Below are 22963 nucleotides of genomic sequence, written 5' to 3'. Positions count from 1 at the left end.
ACAGGTTGCAGTGGTGGACTCTTTAATGCCTGGTTTAATGCCGATTAGTCAGCACTGATTGCCTCTACTTTTAAGGAAAACGGTCCTCTCCTACACACACATTTGGGATAGCTCCTTGATTTCAGGGGCAGAAGGAACAATTGACTTGCTTTTCTTGTCCTGTTAATCACAGGCCATTGTATTTTTCTGTTTTTCCCTTCACAGTTCTGTGAAGTGGTTAATTTCTCTTAACTAAAAAAGCCCTATTTTCTAAGCAGGTATTCCCTGGCTTCAGCATCCAGATATTTCCTATTTCTTCACTGGTACTCACTTCTCTTAGAGATTCTTATGAAACAAGTGTCAGAAGACAGCCGTTGTACCATAATAATGTGGCAGTCATTATAAACACAGCTGGTATCATGTAATTTTTATTGGGTTTCTCCGTTGTTAGGAAAGCTTTGCTTTAGTGCAAGTTATTCAGGATAAACACAGTAATGCTGACAGTTTAAAGGACTCACTGTGGTTAAAGCCACACTGGCTGGTCATTGCCAAAGCCCAGTGTCACTGAGCCACAAGCAGCAGTCCCATAAAACCAAAATGTAGGGAAGAGAGGAAAGGGTGTCACGTCTCCACTCCTTATTTTGCTGATGATCATGTTGTGCTTACATTGCATATGGTAGCTCTGGGGTGCAAGGGAATGGGCATGAATTCGGTAACACAACTGCATTTTCTATCTGTCGTAGCCTCCAATGCGGCCTACCCAGATCCCTGCAAAGGTGGAGCTCTCTCTCCCTTCCCTTCATCTAAAACCTTGACCTCTAAAGTTGGTAGAAGAAACCCCGATCTGCAGGCTGTGTCCTGCAGCAGTGGGACTTCTGATCCAACAGAATCTTTGATCTCCACATCTGATTCCTGGGTTTTGAGTCAATCATGAAGTCAGGCTTCCAGGATCACTGAAACTGCAGTAATGCTCTGGTTTGATGCATTTGGATGGAACGTGGACAGGTTTGGGAATGAAAGTTTTCCTATATTTCAGTGGGGTTTGTGTACTGAATTCTCTGTGGGTCATTGGGAACGTAGCAGCTTGCTGCAAATGAATATACATGTGTCATAAACACATCTCACTTAGGGAATTAGGAGTTGCTGTGATGGGAGTGTTTAACCATCTGATAAATCAAGCAAGTTTCAAACTTCAGCACTTTACTAGATTGACGTTCATTAACAAATGCACATTGCCAATTGTTCGCGCTTAATCACTATCAATCATTATCACTGTGAACAACTAGTCTAAAATAATCTTTCTCAAAATTAGCAATGCACATAGGATGCCGTGAGGCTGAAGCTGCCACTCCTGGAGGTCGTTGGTGCTCAGGTCCTTGTGGTGGAGAGGGAAGCTGGAACAGCAGTGCGCAGCATTTTTCTGCATTCGCCCTTTGTGCTTTTTTGCTCCTCCCCCCGAAATGAAGGAAAGGGAATCTCACCTCCTCCCAGAAGTAGCTTATCTTATTTTTATGATCTAAGTCTCCATTTTTCTCTTTTGCGTAGAATTTAGACACTCCTGCTTAGCTGCATTGCAAAGTCTTTCTGCGTTGCTGGCTGTTAGTGGCAGTGGTGATACAGTACAAACTGCATGCACGCAGCCTGTGTTAGACTGTTTTGCTATGTTTACGTTTGGGTTTAAGGCAAACAAATATTGATTGCACTCTCGTTGGTGTACTTGTACTTTGTGTGTCCAACAGGCTCTGCCTGCCTTGGCTGCCTTTTGGTGGAATTGGCTTGAACAACCTTTTGTTGACATATCAGAGCGCACCCTGCAGTAGATGCATGTTTTTCCGTTGGTTACCAAGAGGGGGGAAGTGGACACTTCCCGAAGGGCAATTCAGCCCACCTGTGTAAGATGGATTAGGGCTGGATGCGCCTTGAATTCCTCCAAAAATCTAAAGATCCTTTTGGTAGAGGCATGTTTCATACATGAGTGTGGCTCAGTGAGACGGGGAGCCTGCACCGCCCTTTGCAAAGCTCAGGATGCAATGAAGCTGTCACTGCAGAGCCCACCAGGTTAGGCGAACACACAGCCGCTCTCCTGAAGCATGACACAATTTTAAATCAAAGCTGATACTTCTGAAGGGTCTTGAATTTTGCCAACTCTGTCAGGCTGCAAACCGCTAACATTTTCACCTTTGTCAAACTAGATTTAATGTATCTGGGAAAATAGGCAATCTGATAATGCATTGCTACTATTGACTTAGAGGAAGGAGCAGGAGGCTCACTCCGCTCACATAGATCTCCCGGGGAACTCAATATTTGACTACAGAAGCCGTGAGTCCTTTTATCCAGGCACACTTGATTTTAGAGGTGATATGCAGAGCACCAGCCTTGCTAACAGCTCTACTTCAGAGAATTTCCCATGGCTGTCGCGCCTTGCTTTGCTCTGCTGCGTGAGACTGAAGTAAGGCCTTGGGTAGCTGGGGACTAAACTGCCTGGACACCCAGTTTCTGTCTCCTCCTCAGAAGTGTCCCCTCTGCAGTATCGCAGAGGTACCCGGGCTCCTGCCAGTGCCTCACACATTAGTAGCAGAGCTTCCTCTGGGGCTCAGATTTCACCCATAAGGTTCAGAAAATAAACAGAGGGCTGATGTGAAATTTAGTGACAAGAATTATTAGTCTAAAGCTGAAGTGATCAGAGCCTGCAAGTATTCTCCAGGTATCTATTTTTTTTTTTTATTTTTTTTTTTACCAGAATACACTGCTGATGCTCTTTGTCACGAAGCAGAAACATGCAGCAAGGGCTCTGTCAGTACACTGGATAGGCCTTTGTGAAGCGTTCCCCCCGAGAGCTGTTTTCTGAGGAAAAAGTCTGAGCCTGCATGAATAAATTATGTGCTGATAAGTTTGTCCAGCAATACTGGCTCTGCAGTAAAGCAGCCTTAGGTGGTTACGGTCCCTGAAGAGTCTGTTGATGCCCAAGGCAGTGCAACAAGTATTTCTTCCACTCTGCTAGCAGAAGTACCCAGTGCTAAAAGCCGCAGTGAGAATCAAGTGCAGGCAAGACACACAAATGTCAGGAGGAGTGCACAGTCTTCATTCAGATGCTACCAGCTGCTGTGTTGTGGTGCTGCTCCAGTGCAGAGCACTGATGGGGAGATGGCTACCAGCTGTAGTGTGTCCCCAGTGTACCAAAGCAGAATTGCTTTCCCAAAAATGGATTGTGAGTCATTCAGCAGCCTTCTGTGGCATGTGGGCTTTGTTAGGCAAAGTGCTGACAAGTCATGTCCTCCACTCTGGGCTCTTTTGGAGCTTTTTGCCCACCACTTCAGGGCAGTTTGGCAGATCCCAGTGCTGTCACTCGTTGTGTGGTAGTGTCTGGTGTAATGATGGGCTGCAGTTGCTTGGATGTTAAGGCTTGTAGCAAAGCTATTACTAAAACCCCAGGCCATCAAACAGCTTTGGATATGGGCTTTGCCCCTGGCCTTTCTGAAGTGCAGCCAAAGGATCCCATTGGCTGATTCTTCCAAATTACTTGCTACTACAATACAGTAGTTGAGCACATTTCCAATTAAATGCAGCTACTTTATAAAACAATGTTTAAGTTGCTGGCCTAAATTATCCCTTAATTAGGTCATTTTTCCTAATTGATTAAAAATAGGATTTCAAATTAAAACAGAAAGATTGAGTAACATCACGCAAATGATATTATTCAAATGTGAAAGGGAAAAAAATCATCAGAAAGAAAGAATCGTTATATTGAATTGCAGATCAGCTGTAGCTAAGACGTTTGGGATTGTTCTCCAGAAAATCTACTTTTTTCCATCTTTGAAATTAGGGCAAAGATGCAATCAAATAAAAAAAGTTTAAAGCCCAGAAGAAAAAAAGCCATTACGACACAGCTGATCAAATACAAAACTATTATTACACATCGTTCATAGTATGGTGGCACCTAGAGACCTAGGCTAAGACCACAGCCCAGCAGGCACCGTGCAGAGACAAATGAGCCCTGCCCAGAGGACTTGCAACTGAAGTCAACAAGCCAGGTGATGGGATAAAAATTAGAGAGCAGGAATTAGCTTCCAAAGCCTGCAAGCTGAGTTGAAGGTAGCTCTAGAAATGGGGCCAACACATGTCCACGGGCTGCTGGAGACAGCTCCAGCACAGACATTTGGTGATGGAAACATACTAAAATGAAATGCTTAAATATATATTTTACTCTCATCTTCAGTAATGTAATTCTTGCCAGCATCACAAATAACTAGAGCAACAAAGCTCAGATTTCCGCTGAGGCTATTTGGAGACAGTTTTCAGGGTAGGTTGTTTTTCTGTGTGGTTGTTCTGTTGTTGTTGGGTTTGGTTGGTTGGTTGGTGAAAGAGAACAAACCCAGGCAGACCGAGCACAATAGGTAAAACCTAACACAGGTATACTGATGTCTGTAACAGTAGGCAATTTAGGGATGTCAGCGCTAAAGGATATTGACTTCCGTGAAGGTCTGTCAAATACCTGATTCTCTGAGTTGAGAAGCTAGTCCCTACTTCAAGTCCATTTCTGGCAGTTTCGATAATGTTTCACTGAATAACTTCCTTAGGAGAGCAGAAGCGCAGACTTCATGCTCCTCTTTTCTTCCTTCTCCAAAGAGCTCTCTCCCAGCTCTGTCTTCTGTTCGTATCCAGCAGGGAACTCATGTAGGCATTTGTTTTCATGTCTGGATGAGCACTCCATCTCTGCCAAACTTGTGATTTGGCTGCAGTCTCAAATTGTGTATCAAAAATGGGTGTCCATCTGCTCCCATCCCCTTAAACTTGCTGTCTTCTGCTAGATCTGGCTTCTTAATCTCAGTTTTCACCCTAAATGCTGTATGGCACCACACTGGATGGCTTTCTTCCATCATTTGTAGCTGGTTGTGCTTTAACCATGAATGCACACAGTAACGCCCCAGAGGTTGGCATGGACTTAACTACTCTTGATCTCACGTGAGCAGTCAGCACCCAGGCAAGGAAGAGGATAAAGTTAGGAAGAGTGTACAATGATGTCTTTGCAGCTTCTGGTGAAGCCTCATCTTGGAGGCTTCCCAAGCTGGTCGAAGCATATTTCTTTCCTATCCTAGTCTTTGATCTTTTGTTCTGTATGAGTTGTACAATTGCATGCTGCATCCATACAGATTTTTGGTATACATAGTACTGAGTTCCTCAGTGTATACAGCATGTATTCTTGGTCTGTTGTTTCCAATCCTCATGTTGAGCATTTAACATGATCACTTCTAATTCCTGTATTCTGAGGGTCAGCAAGTGGTAACTGGTTTATTCTTCTACTCTGTGCCCTCTGAGACCTTTTTCCATGTAATCCCATCTGTCATTCCTTTACCATGGTACAGAAGTCCAGTCTATAACTTCTCCTGGACAGAAACCAGCTGATTCCTTCAGTTAGTCTCATTATCCACTTCTGAGCCCTTTCCAGTCATTCTTGAGTCCTTTGTGAGACCAGGACCAGGACAGTAGCGGGTATTTAGGGTCCACTGGCATGTTACGTTTTTGCAGTGGCACAGCAATTACTGGAATGTTTATCTATGATTTGTTTTGCATTAATTGACCTTGAACTTTATCTTCCATTTTATCTCGCAGTTTCTGGCAGATCTTTCTGCAGCTATTTACAGTGAACTTCCAGCTTTAAAACATTGAGTAATGTGGGAATGTAGGCAAACTGTTACCTTGTTATGCATAATGGCTTATCAGTAACTTATCTCAACAGGTTAGCCCCAAATCTGCTTTGGAGGAACACTAGCAGTAACCTGCCCCTATTCATTCCTGCTTCTTTCTTCTATTATTTATTTTAATCAGTGGTCTATTTTGTTTATCAGCAAGATTGCTCAATTTTTTGAGCTGGCTGCTTTGACTACTCAGGGAGGCTGCTCCTACCGATTCTTTCACACTGTGGGGCATAAAATGCCTTTTCACTTCCAGGTCTGGACTTACAGACCAGCTTCACCCAAGGCTGAAAGCAGGGTACTCCCACAACCAGGGTAGGAGCTCAGCTCAGCGCCAGCTTAATGTGGGCTGTGATTTATGCCAGGCTTAGCCGTACAGGTGGGAAACAGCTCCATCTGTCTGTGAGTCCTGAATTCCTCCCACAAAACTCATGTCACTGCTTCCTTCTTGCTGTGTTGTAGCCATCAATGACTTCTGTTCTTTAGGCGCTAACAGTTGTTTCTAAGTTTGCAAGTCTTAAACATCTGTATTCTCTGCATCCCCCAAGCAGCAACCAAGCACTGATCAGCAGGAGGGAGTACAAAGTTCTTGAGGTTCTGTAAGTTGTTCTGTAATCCTTTAAACAATGTTGACATCTTAATAAGATCTTTATTGCAAGTGTCTCTGTTAATTTGGATATTCTTGTGTATTTAACTTTCACTGTGAGCTGTCTTTGCTGGAAGATTTCTAGTCCAGCTATGGAAGGGGGAAGTTCAGGTTGTGCACGAGGAAAAAATTCTCAGCAAGAAGGGTGATGCACTGGCACAGGCTGCCCAGGGAGGTTGCGGAGTCACCGTCCCTGGGGCTGTTCAAGAACCGTGTGGATGCGGCACTGAAGGCCATGGTGGGGATGGGTTGGTTGGACTGGATGATCTTAGAGATCTTTTCTAACCTTAGTAATTCTATGAAATGTGAGGAAGAAAGTTGTAATAATTTGCGGTGCCTTGTAATCTGTTAACAGTCAAGAAGGGAAAGGATGGAGAATACAAATGTGAGTTTGTTTGCTGCAGGAGGGGTTAAAAATGGCTTAATTCAGAAATGCAGAGAATTACTCAACTCCTGTCATCTTTTCAGTTTTTCTCTATGGCAGTTGTACAAAGTTTGTGATTTTCGGAGACACAGTCAGTGCAGCCTGAAAGTATGGCAGTTTCCCATAGAGAAATTTGCTAGAACAATAATTCAGTGATTGTGGTATCTGGGAAGGAGAAAAGCACACATCTCATTCTACATTTTTGAGCAGGAACTCCCAAGTGCTGAGTTTTGCAAACTTTGTTACATATTTACAGTGCTGTCATCCCTGTGTTTGCTGTAAATCAGTTATGAAAGCTGTTTTATAGAGGGATGATACCCCTTTCTTAGTCATTTATGCTCAGAATGACTCACACTCGTGTACTGGCAACCAGTTCCCCTTTTCTTTTGCTGCCCAGGCTGTTCTTTCATGACATCTTGTATTTACTTCCAAAACTCCATCCTATGGTAAATGTGTGTTATTGCTTTATCTGTCACCTATGGCTTTCTGTTGTGGTAGATGGGCATCATACACCACAGCACTGATCCTTTTCCTAGCAAATGTCCGCTGTCTTGGCCCAGCTGGCTGATCCTACAGCAGACTGAAAAAAACCAAGGACATGGGTTGCATTGGATCTTTTCTGCCTCTTTTCCCAGAGATAAAGTTAATTCTGGAGACATTTTGACTGGCCCAAAATCATGCCATTTAGAAAACTGTTTGAATAAGACTTGTCTGTCACGATTTAATTTTTCAAGCCACTCCGAAAATGATTGATTTATATTTATAGAATTCCTTTCATCACAAAGGATTCCATGTGCTTTTCAGAAAGATATTTCCACTCAAGCTACTGCTGAAATGCAACCTCTGCTTAACTGCAATATTAGTTTACAGCATGAGGCAAGAAAAAATGTTACCTGAAATACAGGCATTTTCACTCAAAACTATCCCTTTTAGGAGTCAAAAACTATGAAAATCCACATGATTCTGGCGCATGAAATTGGGCCAATTATATGACATTTGGGAGGAATATTAACATTTCTCATTCTGAGAACTATAAGTACTTTTCAAATGTCTCCCATGACATCTTTAATTCATTCTCATGCCCTGAGATTTTTGTCACCTGAAATGTATTTTTACTGTATTTGTTGTAGCTATTGAAGAAGTTTTACACTCACTTACTTAAAAGAAGCTTTCTTTATAGCATCAGAAGCCTCTGGGCTGTGGGTAAATGTGAACTTGGTAGGACAGATTAGGATTTGTTAAATTCTGTAGTCCTGAATACTGTGTCTGAACCTACCTATCTTAAAAAGAAAACTGAATTTCAGTAGGGATGAAGTATTCATTTTTCATTGTCACTTTCTTAGGAATGGATTGGAAATAATAGATTATCAGCGATTGTCAGAATTATTCATTTTACTTATAGGTCTTTATGTCCATTTACACTGAAAGTGAGCTCAAAGTATGCACAATGTTTGCTGCTAGTGCAAAATATTGTCATGAGATCATTTTTGACAGTGATGCTGTGGGTGCTGACTTACATGATGTCCTCATTTCTGTTTTAACAACCTGATGGAACTGCAAATGAGGGTGGAATCTGGTCTACTGAATCACGTACATTTGCTTTTATTTAGCGCTGGCTATCTCTCCAAATCTTTTCCTACCTGCTTGATAATTGGATTTAAATTATCTCTAATTACATTGTCTGGGGCTTTGTTAATATCAACCCCTAACCAATCGTACTGTATTTTTGGGTGCCCACTTAAGATTCTATGAGGTGAGCAGGGCTGAAGGGCAAACTCCAGAAAGCTGCATCACTGCAGTCTCAGAGTCATTAATTTTGTGCAATGATAACTTTGTACTGTGAGAGCAATATTCATTATAGGCAAGAAGGGAAGCATGCGAGTCCTTAATTAACAGTAGGATATCATCAGCATAAAGTAATAGTTTAATGTTCTACAGAATCAGTGTTATAGCCTTTTAGACTGTTGGTTTTTCCATTTTAGACAAGGCCAACACAAGATTATAATTGTCTGGATGCCATTACCCGGCTCTCATTACTCTCCAGGCAACAGCTCACCACTCTGTTTCCTATGACTGACCCACAGGTTCTGTTCAAGTATCCAGGAAACTGCCCAGGTTCCAAGAGACCTCCATTTCCATCATGTACATGAGCAGCAACTGACTTTTTTATTTTCATCTTAGGATGTGCTACACTATGGAAGCATTAGCAGAAAGCTATCTAGAATGCCTGGACTTGCCCCCCAGTCTCACTTTGTCACAGGAACCTGAGCACACAGCAGCTCAAACTGCTGTGCAGTTTGCTGAGCACTGCGCCTGCACAGGTAAGAAGCTGAATTTCTGTCCGTGCCTGTGCCCCAGGGAAGGAGGTGAAAGAGCAGCTGCTACTTTACTCCTTTGGGGGGATCTAGATACCAGACTACTGCTTCTGTTCAGTGGCTGAGTTCTTGCTGGGGGCAAGAATGAGTTTTAACCTCAGCTATGTTAGTTGGGAGCAGCATCTAGAGAAGGGCACAACTTTCCTCAGTGCGGCCAACCTTGGTGGCAGCCCCCCAGACAAAGTAGACAAGTGGTCTCCTTGCCAGTACCACCCTAATAATAGCTAAAAGGATTCACTTTTGAAATCTGGTCCATCTAAGAAGCTTGAGAGCCTAAAAGTGAGCCTTATAAGCTCCAAGACATTGCCAAAGAGAACAAGTGAGACCCACTTGCTAACAGAAAATCCACAGGGCATTTTTGTCCCCGCACGATTTATTTAGACTACAGAGCAAGCAGCCACTCAGCTCAAAGCCTGCCCCCACACCCACTGCTGCACTTAAAGGCAACATCTTAGAGCCTCCTCGAAGGGGTTTTAAGGAACTGTCCCTCCTTTGGCAATTCCAGGTGTCTGCTCTGTCATCAATACCTGTGCTGCTGCTTCATTCATTCTTGTATCCTTCTCCATTATCTTCTTATTCCACAGGCCAGAACTGAGGCATCTAGAAATTTTTATTTGCTTGGCAGCATGAGGAGGGCTATTTCAGTGGTATATGCCTGTTAAAAGAGACAAGAGTTAAACACTTATTTTTTTTAAAATTGGCAATTAATATCATACTTCCAAGGGGAGACTGACCGCTCTGGATGTTCTGCACAGCTGGGGCCTTGCGTTAGCCAGGATTGCTAAAATTACTCTATGAAAGCAACACTGTGCAATTTCTAGTTCCTCAGCCTCACAGATAAGGGCTGGGATTTCAAGGCTTAGTTTCAGAGAGGCTTATGAAAGACAGAAAGGTGTTTCAAGGTTAAAATATTTGTTGTGTGTGTCAGTGAGGAAGGGAGGTATATAATTCCCAGAAGACTAATTCTGTGTGAAGGGAAGCACTAATTTTGGAAATGCCATACCTCTGCTCTGTGGGAGCATCTAATACTTGCAGTTCTTCAGGTGCACTCCAGACTGTGCTTCAGGAAGTGAAATGACATTGAATCCCTCCTTTCCCTTCAGTCTCCTGAAAGTAATGCCTTCAATAGAGCACTTCATTTCCACTAATGCAAAAGTTCCTGTGAATATAAGTAAGTATTAGATTGCACATCTCTTCTGTTGCGTTTAGGGAAGATTTACCGTAGGGTAGTGAGAGTTAATGTGTCAGACAAGGCTAAATGTGCCTCTTTGTGCTAAACTGCACTTTTTTTTTTTTTTTCCCCTAGGCTAAGAATCTTAGTCTCTTCAGGAATCTCTCCAATGGATTTGGCCAACCTCTGTCCCTTAGTTTTTCACTGAAGCAGACATAAGGTATGGCTTTTATTCTCTTTAATAACAAAAGCCAGATTCTAAAAAAAGTAGAGTAAGTAGTCTCTTGGTGCCATTTAGTAGACTAGGCCATAGGGAATTGTTTAAAATAGAGCTTTTGTTCTTCATTTAAGTCAAGACAGTCTATTATCTATCCACTGTAGTTCATATAAGCATTCGTGAATGCTTTGATTCAGAGTTGTTGTTTGTTTTTTTTTCAGAGACTACTCTGTCTTAAGTAAATCCTATTTTTTTTTTCTGAAACAAACCACTAGAGCATATTGATATAGTGAAGTATTACTTTCAGTCTCTGTGAGCTCTACCACGGAGAAAACATATTATGATTAGAAAGCATATTTATTCTTGACTCTGCCCAAACGGTTTCTTCACACACTTGTATAATGAGGACTGGAAAACTAAACATTCCACCTAGAATTAAGACTCTGTGGAACATTTATCCCAGCCCTTAGAAAGGACTGAACATTTTCGAATAAACTGACAGTTAACAAACAAATGCTGGGGCCACCTGCAGTGACTTGCACCTACAGTCTCAGCAGTTGAGGTTTACCCTTGTGGGGAAGGCTCCTGTGAAAATATAGCTACCTGAGTACAGAGCCAAATGTGAGCAACAAGCAGAACTGCCCCTACCTGTGTCAGGCTTCCTGGAGATTCCTCATCGGTAGCTGGATGTAGTCCCAGTGACAATCATTCTGTGTCCAATCGAAAGCAGTAATTCAGCTCCTGTTTAGTGATGTGCTCCAGGTCAATGGCTTTGTCCTGCAAGTAAAAGGTATAAGAGCTAACTTATGCAGAAAAGACATAACGCAAAAACCTACTGAGATGATAAAAAATTCGCATTTTTCTCCAGCAGAGTCTGGTTAGACCTGGGGTGAACTCACATCTCATGCAGTGTTTGCACTGCAGGGCACAGTTAGCTTTGTCCAAGACTTCACTGCCAGCTTGGCTCGCTTATTTTTGTTGTGTTTTTGTTTTAAATCTAGGCTAGAACTCTAATGAAGCCTTGACTGCAGGGCTGCTTCTTCAGTTCTTTCACCATCCTTTTTGTAAAGCCAATTCTGTTTTTCTGGAATTTAAAAAAAATGTTTCACCTCTCTAACCCAAGGTGGCTGGTCAGCGCTTTGCCCGGGTTCGTTTTAACCTGAGGAGCTGATGACCCATGACTGACTTGGCACTTACACTGTGCCCATTGCAGTTCAGTGTGTGCTGAAACTGAAATCAGTGACAATATCCCCAAAATGTAGTTTGATAATTCGTTTTTAAAGTTTCTGTTTAAATTTACTTTACTCCTTATTCATCACCAAAAAAGCGTTGGGGTTTTTTTTCATAGGCTAGACACTTAACGAATACATCTGTTATTTGGAATTCAGATGTTTTCAGATAGAGGAGCGGGATTTACAGCTGCAAAAGAGAGCAAGTTTTAGAAGACACCGAAACCACCTTGTGTGGATTCTGCCATTTGTAGACACACAGGCACCTACCACTTACTTGAACAAAAGCAATACATCCAAAAGCAAATTGAATGAATTGCACTACCTGTTTTTAGGAAAAGAATGTAAGATTTTTTCTCTCTGTCTAGTCATGAAACATCAATTTAAACTTGTATAACACACATATTTACATATGCAGCTTCAGACCTCGCTCAGATGCCTGTATTGCTTGAATAAATGTGCGCCTTTGCTGACAGGACTGTGGGCTGCAATGCAGGCCAGAGGAGCCAAGTTTAAAATGCTGCAAAAAAAAAAAAAAAAAAAAAGCAATAGATGCAGTACCTGGAAATTTTAGTCCCAAGCTGGCATCTGACAGCTCTATAAACAAAGCTGCGTCTCTGTCACACTTGGAGGATGACAGACCGCTTACACCATCCCACAGTTATTTGTCAGCCTAGGGGAACAATCATTCATTCAAAAATTCATTGGGGAAGAGTCAAAGAGTCTTGTCCTTGTGACCACCTCCTACAAAGCGTCCTGGATGACGGCAGCATCCCCGCAGTCACCCAAACGTGGGCTACACAGTGTGCCTGCTCACACGTGCTGAAGTCAGTGAACACGTGCAGGGGGTGGTAAGCTGTATTCTGAAAGCACTGCATCCATGGCTTGCAGCTATCTAGCTCCTGTAAATCACTGGCACAACATTTTAGTGTTCAAAATGCTCCAAGACATTAGCAAATGAATGAATCAAAAGATGTTCTCAGGAAAAGCAATAAGTATACTCATGCAGTCACAATGGGAATTTGATCATGGCCAATACAGCAGTGTGTCTGAATCAAAGTGGAGAGATTTTCTTTCTGAAAGGGCTCCATTTCTTAAGAAAGCAACACTTTCACAGACATTTTGTGAATATTCTTACAACAACCATGATTAATACATACTACTGGATGCTAGTGGGCTACCACTAGAAATCAGGACAAGTGGAATTTTACCTTTGTTCCTCTGACATGGTCATGAGACACATCCAGGATTTTCCAGAGCAACCAATTCTGGATAGCCAGCTTGCAAAGCAGCACATGATCCTGAGGTCTGGAAGGAACAGAGAAGAGCTGTGTGTAAGGTGAGACACCAAACCACAAGTACCCTAAACCACCGGTCAGTTTTGGCCTATTTCACGTTTGCCAGCTTATATACTTACTTTCTGAATTGTAACGATTTCTTGTAAAGCATTCTGAGGCTGCAAAATGGAGATAGGTATTAAAGAGTTTAAAGGTATTAAAGACTTTTTTTTTTTGACTGTCGTTTTCTATTTCTGCTGCTCTGGTGTTTGATTACATTTGAGACATGGGAATATACAAAAGCACACACTTATTGAGGTGTGTTGTTTACAAGGTTATTCTCGCACGTGCTTGTTCGCTTTCACATACAGCCACGCTCCCATTACTGTTACCATTTCCAAGGCAAGGAGATGCTCTGCTTTATGGGCCATCTGTCAGGCAGCGCTGGGGCGCTGTATATTGATGCCATGTTTGTAGCTATCTCTTATTTGAAACAAAGTTCAGTTCAAAGCACTTCCAAGTATAGAAAGGGGAGAAAAAAGATGTTAATGTGTTTAGATTACATTAAAGTTTTAAGATTAACTAAAAGAAAGGGAGAAAAAAAGTCTGATAATGGGTAGAGCTCAGTGGAGAGGCATTATTATATTACTACTAATGCACATAAAGCATCTCCTATTAAAAAGGGATGGCAGTTTTACATCCTATTAAATATATCAAAGCTGTACTTCAATTACAAATCCTTTCATATGCATGTTTTAACAAATATGTCTTTGATAATAGAGTGCGGCAGTAGCTTTTTAAATGCTAAACAAGATCCCTACCATACAGCTCACAGATAGAAAAGTACTAGAAGAAGGAAGGTCTATTTGACAGGGAAGGGAAAGATGCATTTCAATATTTTCATTGCCTTTGTAGCTCACAAGACAGAGTTTATAAACCATTCCAGTGAGCATAGTAGGACATTGATAAAATAGCTCAACCTGCAAACAGTATACTGAAGGAGTTTGGCAAGCTGCTGTTGTTTTTCCATATTGTTATCTTGGAAACCAAGCTGTGTCCTAATAATGCTAGTAACAACAAAAATAAAAACAAGCCACAGTTGGCTGAGCCCTGCCTTGGAAAACGTAAAATCTCAACCAGCCCCCAAAAATTGTACCTTCCCTGAAGAGAGGAGGATCCCTATGCCCAGAGGAGGCTACAAGGTGATGACACATGGTCCTAGCCTCATGGACTTACCCAGCCAGCGTCTCTTCCACAAAACACCAAATAAATCCTGATGCTGCCCTGGAAAACCCAGCAAATGAAATGGTGTTCTTTGTGGGCAGTCTGGCACTGTGTGACCTAGGGGGAATAACAGCATTAGAAAGGTCAAAGCAACCCAAGGAGCAATCCAGTGTGACCCTGAATAAGTCGCTTTTACCCCTGCAAACAGTTATGAGGGCTGGGTTGAGCACTGCAGAGAGTCTCCAAGGCCACCTGTGTAAAGGACCCTGCCTCTTGCATCAATTTCCCATATCTGGTCCCGATAACAGTGTTAGCATGGCAAAACTGAGCCTTCAAGACACCAGAGTTCAGCTCCCTGTTTCTAATTATGCCTACCCCCTAGCCTTAGAATTCTGCAAAACCCAAGCTCCCTTCCTACTCAGGGTGAACTGGAGTCACAATGTTAATCAGATTGGGCAGAAGGCTGCCACAAGCCAGGCTCCATTTTCACGGATCACATATTTCTGACATCTGGCATGGGAATGAGCCCATGCCTATGGAAATGCATATGAACCCACAATTAGCTTTTTCAGTTTTCTGATGAATCAATTAAATAGAGGTTCATAAATCTTAAAAAAGAGGAAAAAGATTTGAGCATAACAAAGAACAACAATAAGTTCTGCTTAGCCTTTTTTTCCCTGTGGATTTTTTTTTTTTTTTTTTTTGCTTATGGAGATACAGAAATTGTAGGGATTTAGTGAAATTTAGTCACTTACCTAGGAAATAATGATGAGCAATAGCACTGTAATTCTGTAACTCTAATGTCCACAGTGCTGGGCAGCGGGGTTGTCCCAGTACTCACAGTGCTGGGCCTTGCCTTGCCTTGCCTGTCCCCTGCTGCCCTTGGTGACTACAAGTTGTACTGCCTTGCTTGGTTGGGTCTCTGAAGAGCAAGGAAGGTGGTTTGTGACTTCTGTCTCCTCTTCAGCAAGACAGAAGGGAAAGCTGGAGCTGTGGTGTCCCCTCCTTTCTCTCAGATCAACACAAGGTTCTGCACAATCGGAGTCAGTACGTGCAGAGAAGCCATACCAGGTCTGCAGTAAGATCGTAACAGCTCAAAGTAGAGGGACAGAGCCAGAAAAAGAGGCTGCTGTTCGTGATTGCTACCCTGCTTCAAAGTCCAGGAAAAACGAAATCTCGTAGTACTGTGTGAGCCGTACACACCACTTCTAAGACAACCAGGCTTTGCAAGACAGATTCTGTCCACCTTGGCCGGCAGGAAAGATGTCACCCAAAGGAAATGCTACCTCTCTTTGTCTCTCAGCCAAATCCTCCGGGTAATATAGATCAGTATGACACCATAGAAGTCAATATTACAGATTCCAGCTGGTTAAATTGGCTTCAATCCACTGAGTCAATGAATCAGATGCTCAGCAGGTGATATACAGTGTTTGACTTGCCTAAGCAATCATTATGTCCAGAGACTCAGAGATCTATTCTGGAGTCTAAGCAAACAAGATAAAATGTGTTCCTCTCCTGGCCTCATATATATCATTTCACATTTAAAAGATTTCTTCAGTTGGAGGCATCAGCATTACTTTCAGCAGCTCCTGGTTTTGAAAACTGAGAGTACTTAATAGTTGTGTTTATTTGTGCTGATTTTTTTTCTTTTTCCAGCTGCCTCTATTAGCACAAAGGCTAAATGAAAATTCAAATCACTGTGGTGATTAGCTGCAAATATTGCTTTTTGCAATGGGTTTGGTGTCCCAAGCAAACAAAGGCTCATTCTTCAGTGTGCTGCTGACAGCACAATTGTGTACCTCACAGATGTCTTAGTGCAATCAGCTTCTCATTACAGGACTAAACAGAACTTTTGATGGAACTGAGAGAATAGAGTGACCTGGGGCAGGAAGCAAAGGGTCCCTTACCTGGCACACAGTATTTCCTCCCCCGCAGACATATTGATTACTGAGAGGCTGTTTGCTGAATGAGGTCCTACTCAGCATGAATGTGGCTGGAACAAGTCCTATATAATTAAAGAAAAAAGAAAAGGAATAAATGATCTGTCTAACACCTTACAGTTATTATCCCATAACTCTGTAATCCATAGCCAGATTCTCTTTCTGCAGATTTCCTCTGCAGAGATGATTAGGGAAAAAAATACAAAAAAAACCCCCACAACTGAAAGCTTACAAATTATGCATGGAAGGAAGGAGTTGTTTCTAGAGCTAAGGAGATACTGAGAAAACAATTCTGTCTCCTGAAGCAGGAGCTAAGTCATCTTGCATCAAATATGAAACGTACCTCTAACAGCATTGCAGCTGAGGTAACCACAAGCTCCTCAAGAACTGAAGCAAGCCTGCAGAAGAGGAAAGAATTGAAATCTGTGGTGCTGCTTCAGCACACTTTTTTGTGCTTGCTAGGGTGGAGATGTAATTTTTAAGGCATGACGTTGGAATACTGGAAGAAGAAAGAAAATCTGCGTGGAGAACAGGAACATTGCAGGGCTTCAAGATAAACCAACGTGGCTAACAGCAAATTATAAAGCAAGGAAGTATTTTTAAAAGCCAAAACAATAGTAGGGAGATTTCTAAATATGTAGCCATGGACACCATGGGAGAGGAAATGAGGCTGAAGATAAACTTGTACTCTAACATGCCATGAGTAGCCAGAGAACAAAGTGATAGAGATGAAAGGAGGTACAGCAAGACAAACACACACACATACACCACAGCACCTGCTAGTAATATGCCATGCCAGTAAAAGTGTTACCAAAACACACTGAAGCAGGAAAGACAGAACTTTTCACAGGGATTCCCAGCTGCTCCTAAGAAGAGGACTTGGAGCAGGTCTCTGTTCCCAGGGAAATAATGAAGAAAGGCAGAGCCTGTTCCCAATTTTGTCAGTAGATTGCTGTGTTGCTCTGCAAATTGTAACTTCTTTCTTGCCTCAGTTTCCCCACTATCTGTCTGTACTGACTGCGTAAAGAAGAACATGACCGAATCAATAAACAGAGCATGGGAACTGTCTGACACAGCACAGGGCAGCAAGCTAGTCTCTGCCTGAGACTGGGCCCAGAGGAGTGTTACGAGGGACCCACTCGTAATAAAATTTCTGAATATCAACACAAATTCTGGCAACAAAACAGATGCCTCGGTATCTGAGGAGATGGTGGCTGCAATAAAGACCTTCTCAATGCTTCAAGGTCTAAGCAGTCTCTCAAACACCTTTTTCTAACTCCCCCTTGTCTCATAGCCCCGAACAGTAAGGAAGTTAAAAAGAAAAGACATGATCAATAATTAAAAGGCTGGAAATGAACAAATGGAATGAATTGCTCCAAGAAGGGTGAGGAGAGAAACCTGAGAAATATCATCTATCTTTATCTCTCAATCTGGCGGAAGATTTACAAACCATCTTTAAAAAGAGAGATTCTGAGGTTACATATTCACTGGTTCAGGTTTCTGAGTGATGCCAGGTTTTTTATTTTATTTTTTTTCGTTCTACATTATGCTTCCTCATTTTATGACACTTCTCAGACTTGAATCATTCACAGCAGATGGCTCCATGAATACTGGATATTTCCATAAATAATGACAGATTTCCCTTCAGTCTCCCCACCCTCCCTCCACTCCACATGCCCAAGTCTTTTGTGTGCTAGCTGCAGATACACATTCAAATTCCGGTCAGCAAACAAGCCTATCTAGTGCCATTGTTATTCCTGCAAGCCCAGTAGAATCAGTAAAACAATGAACTTATCATCCCATTTGATTCAAGAGCATTTTTTCCAGGCAATCCTTAGATAGAAGGGAAATGCTACACAGCATTTAATGAAATTGAATACTTCTAACACTGGAGAGCCACTGCAGAAAGCATCCGAGTGCTCTGCGGCACTGGGAAATGCTGGAGATAACTGGCGAGCCAGATTAGCCACACAGTGGCGGCAAGGCAACACTCAGGTCCTGTGAGCACCTTTGCCACCAAGGAAGCTCTGAGAAGTTACAGCGGGTGAGGAACTGGCCCTGAATTTAGCTACGGAGACCCTGCTTGCGCAAGAGGGACTGCTAACAAAACAAGGAACCTCATGAAAAGAAAGGAGTGCGAAAATCCTTGCTGTTGGGTCACGGTATTTGTTCGATCTACCTGCAATAAATGATGTGTGATGCTACTGTCTTATGGAGATAAAAGAAAGGTGGCTTTTAATTCAGGACATTAAGAGAAAATATTAAAAACTTCTTATCAGAGCAATAATTTATGGCTAACTTATTGCTTCAAGTGCTCATAATCTGCCATCTATATACATTTCTATCAAATGACCCTGTAAATAATTAATAGATCTAATTCTGTCAGTGTTGCCAGGGCAGGTTTCCCTGCAGAAGGTTAATGCAATGATTTAATTCTTTATTTATGTGATTAGCAGCCCCAATCAGGCTGTTTTAATGAGGTCGCAGGCAGCGGATTATCTCAGCTGACTTGCCTGGCAGGAGCCCCAAGCGCCCTGTTCCTGTGGTGCACGGTACGCTGTCTGTCCGGCTGCCCCGGGGGAGACCATCGGCAGCTCCTGGGGGCAGAGCTGGGGCCCCAGCAGGGCAGCAAATGCTGTTTACCCGCCTTCCTACTTGCCCGACCCATATCGGATAGCTGCATAGTCCAAGTAAAACACAGAAATATAGGGATTCCTAAAGCACATCAGCCTCAAGATTCATCTATGCCTCTATCTTCTTTCAGAGCGTCCAGAAAAGGAAAGACAGGAATATCACTACGAGGAGACACGGGATAATATGTCACTAGCGGTGCCTTAGGCACATCTGTAAAATTTAGTGTTTGGATTAAATCCAAATGATGATCCTCCCCATGTCAACAAGAGAACCTGGCAGTTATTAGATTCTTCATGCTCAACACGGGGAAGGAGTTGATACAAATGCTGCATTCTCAAGATCTCATAAATCTGCATTTCTGTGTACACAAAAGCTTGACACACACAAAGAAAACAGAACCCGAGTGTATTTCTTTCATTCCCTCAGACAATTCTTTTTCAGTTTTTTACCAAACCCAGTCCAGCAGAGAAAAGAGATCTCTCCACAGGCTGCTTATGGAATTAAGGGCCCAGTTGCAGTATTCACGTTCAGTGGGCCACCTGGGATGACTGTAGCCTCCCACCTAGCGAGTGGCCTCACTCCTCGTGATGAGGGCCGTCAACCAACCCTCTGCTGTGGGCCACACTGACGTCAGTGGGTTTGACAGCAGTAAGGGAGCGCCAGGAAGGCCTGGTGGGGAATGGCAAAGTCTCGGTGCTCCTTCATTTGCAGCCTCCATTCACGCTGGCTGAGAAGGGCAGAGGAAACAGCTTGGATGTTTTTTTTTTTCCTTCCTATACTTTTCCTCTGTCAAAGGCATCTTTCCATCTTTCCAGCTCTCTACTGACCTGCTTTTTGTTTGCTTTTCTGCCTTTTTTTTTTTTTTTTTTAGTTATTGAATCTTCTTTCCCCTGCCAAACTGCCTACAGCTCCTGTTCTGTTTATTATACTCAGCACAGAGAGGAATGAAAAGGAACGAATCTTGGAAGAGAAACAAAAGCCTGCAATAAGCCGTATTCTCAATTACGCCGTAGCATGCAGGCTGGGAACAAGAGGAGTTGCCACGCTGACACATACAGCTGAAAATTGGGTTTGCTAGGTACAGCGATGTTAAAGGCAGCCTTTCACTGCCTCCCTCCCAGGCTGCCACTGTGCTGTGCCCTTCGCGAGCACTCCACCACTTATTGGCACAGGTATAAAAGCATCCCTTGGACAAGAGACAGCTCAGGTAAGCTCTAGAGAAATCAAAGCAGGAAAAGCGGATAAAAGGCAGTGGTATTTCTGTCACTAACTCACAGACGGGTTTATTCTCTCTAACAATTTCCACCTTGGCAAGCTCCAGGTCACTAAAGCAACATCCAGAACGATGAATTAAAGATACTGAAAAAGATGATACAGAATGCAGCATTTTCACAGAAATGCAGAAACTCTCCGCACTTCCATGCATTGGTTAACCTCAGGCCTCCGTCAGGCTGAGCGCTTTGTGCCTCACTCACACTTGCTCAGTTTCAATGCTAACTCCTGCTGAAAACAGATAATCGCATCCGGGAATCTCTGCAGGGCACAGTCCAGCGACGTGCTTCAATTTGGGGATAACTGAACAGGGCCGGATAACGTGCAGCCACTCTCTCTGTGCACAGCATTTCCCCTGTTACCCTGTCAGAGAACATCAGCCATTTGTTTCAATGGATTGCTGCTTTCTATCATTTTAAAAAGGAACTGTGGAGGTAACTGCGATGTTTTCCCTGAACGGGCAAACAAAGGAGGGAAGTGCCGAGCCCACCAGCACTGCTTGCTCAAGATGAGCGTTACTGCAGGACTCTGCAGAGAGTCTCCTAAAGACCGTACCGAGGCGGTGTTATACACAGAGCCACGTTCTCCTTATTCTCGTGCAGCAGCAGCTGCAGGGACCCTGGGGAGTAGGAGGGAGGGAGCAGAGCAGCCAGGCAGTGCTCACACATCCTCACCTGCAGCAGTGGGCAGCAAGCCAGCCTGCCCTGCTGGGGGGGGAGGAGGGGGGGTGGAGGGAGGTGATACCTGCTCAGTGTGCGGAGGATGGCTTTCTGGGGGTTGGTTTTCCTTTCTTTTTTTCAGGAAGTGTTTATCTTCAGACAGTTTTCTATTTTTTTTATTTACAAGCAAAACCCTGCTGAAGATCTCTTAACCCCTACAGATCTCTGGTTTTTTTTTTTGCTAGAGGAACTAATCCAGAAAGCAGAGACTGATGAGACCTCCTTGTCCTATATCTGTGACTAATTCCTAGGGCACATTTCCCTTGCCCTGTCGCAATTTTACAAGCATTGTTTGCAAACTGCTGTTCTCTCTGATAAAGCATCTTAAGACATCTGTCTGTATCCCTGAAGTTTCCCTCTTCGATTTTGCATCCTGATTCTCTTAAAAACACATCCTTATCTGCAGGCAGCTCCAGCTGCCCCTTATTTTCATTTCTGGATCTCTTTTCAGCAATGTGTTCACTTCTGTGCCTGACTCCGTAGAGCCATATCTATCTCTGTGAAGCAGTGTAGTCTGGAGGACAAAGCAAACACAACTCCTGGATCCCCTCCCAGGCTAACCTGTGGAGAGGGACAGGAGAGGAGCTGCTTTGTATCTGGGGGAAACCCTGATTCTCACGTGACCCTGGATCCTACAGCACTACAGACATGTCTCAGGGGAGCCACCACGAAAAAGAAACACCCCAGAAAGCTCAGTGTACCAGTGCTGGGCACACAATCACACCTGGTCCTGTAAGCCACCTGGTGTTCATACAGCGCTGGGGAGCCAGAGGTTCAAATTCAGTGAACAGGGCTGAGCTCAGCAGAGCAACAAGCATCTCTGGCCCAACAAATTAAAACTGCACTCTATTACGACATGGACAGCAACGCTGTGCTGTTCCAAGCCATGGGGAGAAGGTAGGCAAGGCCAGGGCAGGACTCTGGTCACCACCACCCAAGGGATAGGGCCAGACCAGAGGGAAGCTCTCCAGGCACCTTCTCACCTTCCTGCATGTCATCCTGGTGGGATCTCTGCACAATCCCTCCTCCTACTTGGCACAACACACTTTCATTAACTATATCTAGATTTTAGGGGCTAAGGAGGAGAAAAAAGGCCTATGCTGAATGTTACTATCCTATTTTCTTCCGTACCAATCTGATTTACCCATCTTGAGGGCAGTAGTGATGGCTTGATGTCTTAGGGAATGCACAACTCATATACTTGCCATAAATAATGGATAGCACATTATATAGTACTTAATATTTAAGTACCTGAAGAAGTAAAAGAAAATGGAAACAAAATATCATTAAGGGACTGACCTGTTTAAGTACTGCAGAATGTAAAGAATATTTCAACCGCATTCTACTTCCAGTTTGGCCACAGGTCCCAAATGAAAACCCAGAGTTGTTTCTCCAGCCACACTTCAGACTACTACTTAAAACAGAAGGGCTGCCTCGCCCAGCAGCCTGCCTCTCTTTGCACAGCAAGCAGCACAGATGCCTGTAAGACTGCATAAAACCAGGACAAGCTTGTGGAAGAATATTCTTCCAGGCTAATTTTCACCTCGGACACTTAATAGACCTAAGGGTGACATCTTTATAGTTTAATCATTCTTGATGTATTCTTTTTCATCCTTGAATTTTCTGAGTGCTTTTTGAAGCTATGTAACTCCTGCTATAACAGTAACGTGCCACACAACTTTTTGTGACAAGGAAGTCCCCAACCTTGGCATATTTTATTTCTTCTGAATTCATTTCCTTCTAGTTTCATTTGATACGATTCCTATCAGATCTTTGCCCGCAAAACAGTTTGCAGAAGATTTTTTTTCACAGTCACTTTCTCCAGGCTACGTATGGTTTTATAGACTTGTATCAAATCTCTTCCTTTCAGCTATCTCTTTTCCAGGGTGACAAGTCCTAATCTACTCAGGTGTCCCTGTCACAAAAGCCACTGTACACCCAGATTGCTTTGGTCATCCTGCTCCGTGCATCCTTCATATCTGATGTGTTTCCTGAGGGGCGGAGGGCAGGGCACCACGTGCTAGTCACAATGAACGTACTGCTTGGATTTAGAAAGTGGCATAATTATCATTTCCACTTGGTCTGTTCTGATCCTAGCATTCAATTTGACGAGTTTTTGACCACTGGTGAAAGCCCTGAACTGACACTCGCTTCAACTTATCT

Source organism: Numida meleagris, chromosome 4 (assembly GCF_002078875.1).
Source record: "Numida meleagris isolate 19003 breed g44 Domestic line chromosome 4, NumMel1.0, whole genome shotgun sequence".
Taxonomy (NCBI): domain Eukaryota; kingdom Metazoa; phylum Chordata; class Aves; order Galliformes; family Numididae; genus Numida; species Numida meleagris.
This window is presented reverse-complemented; position numbering follows the sequence as displayed.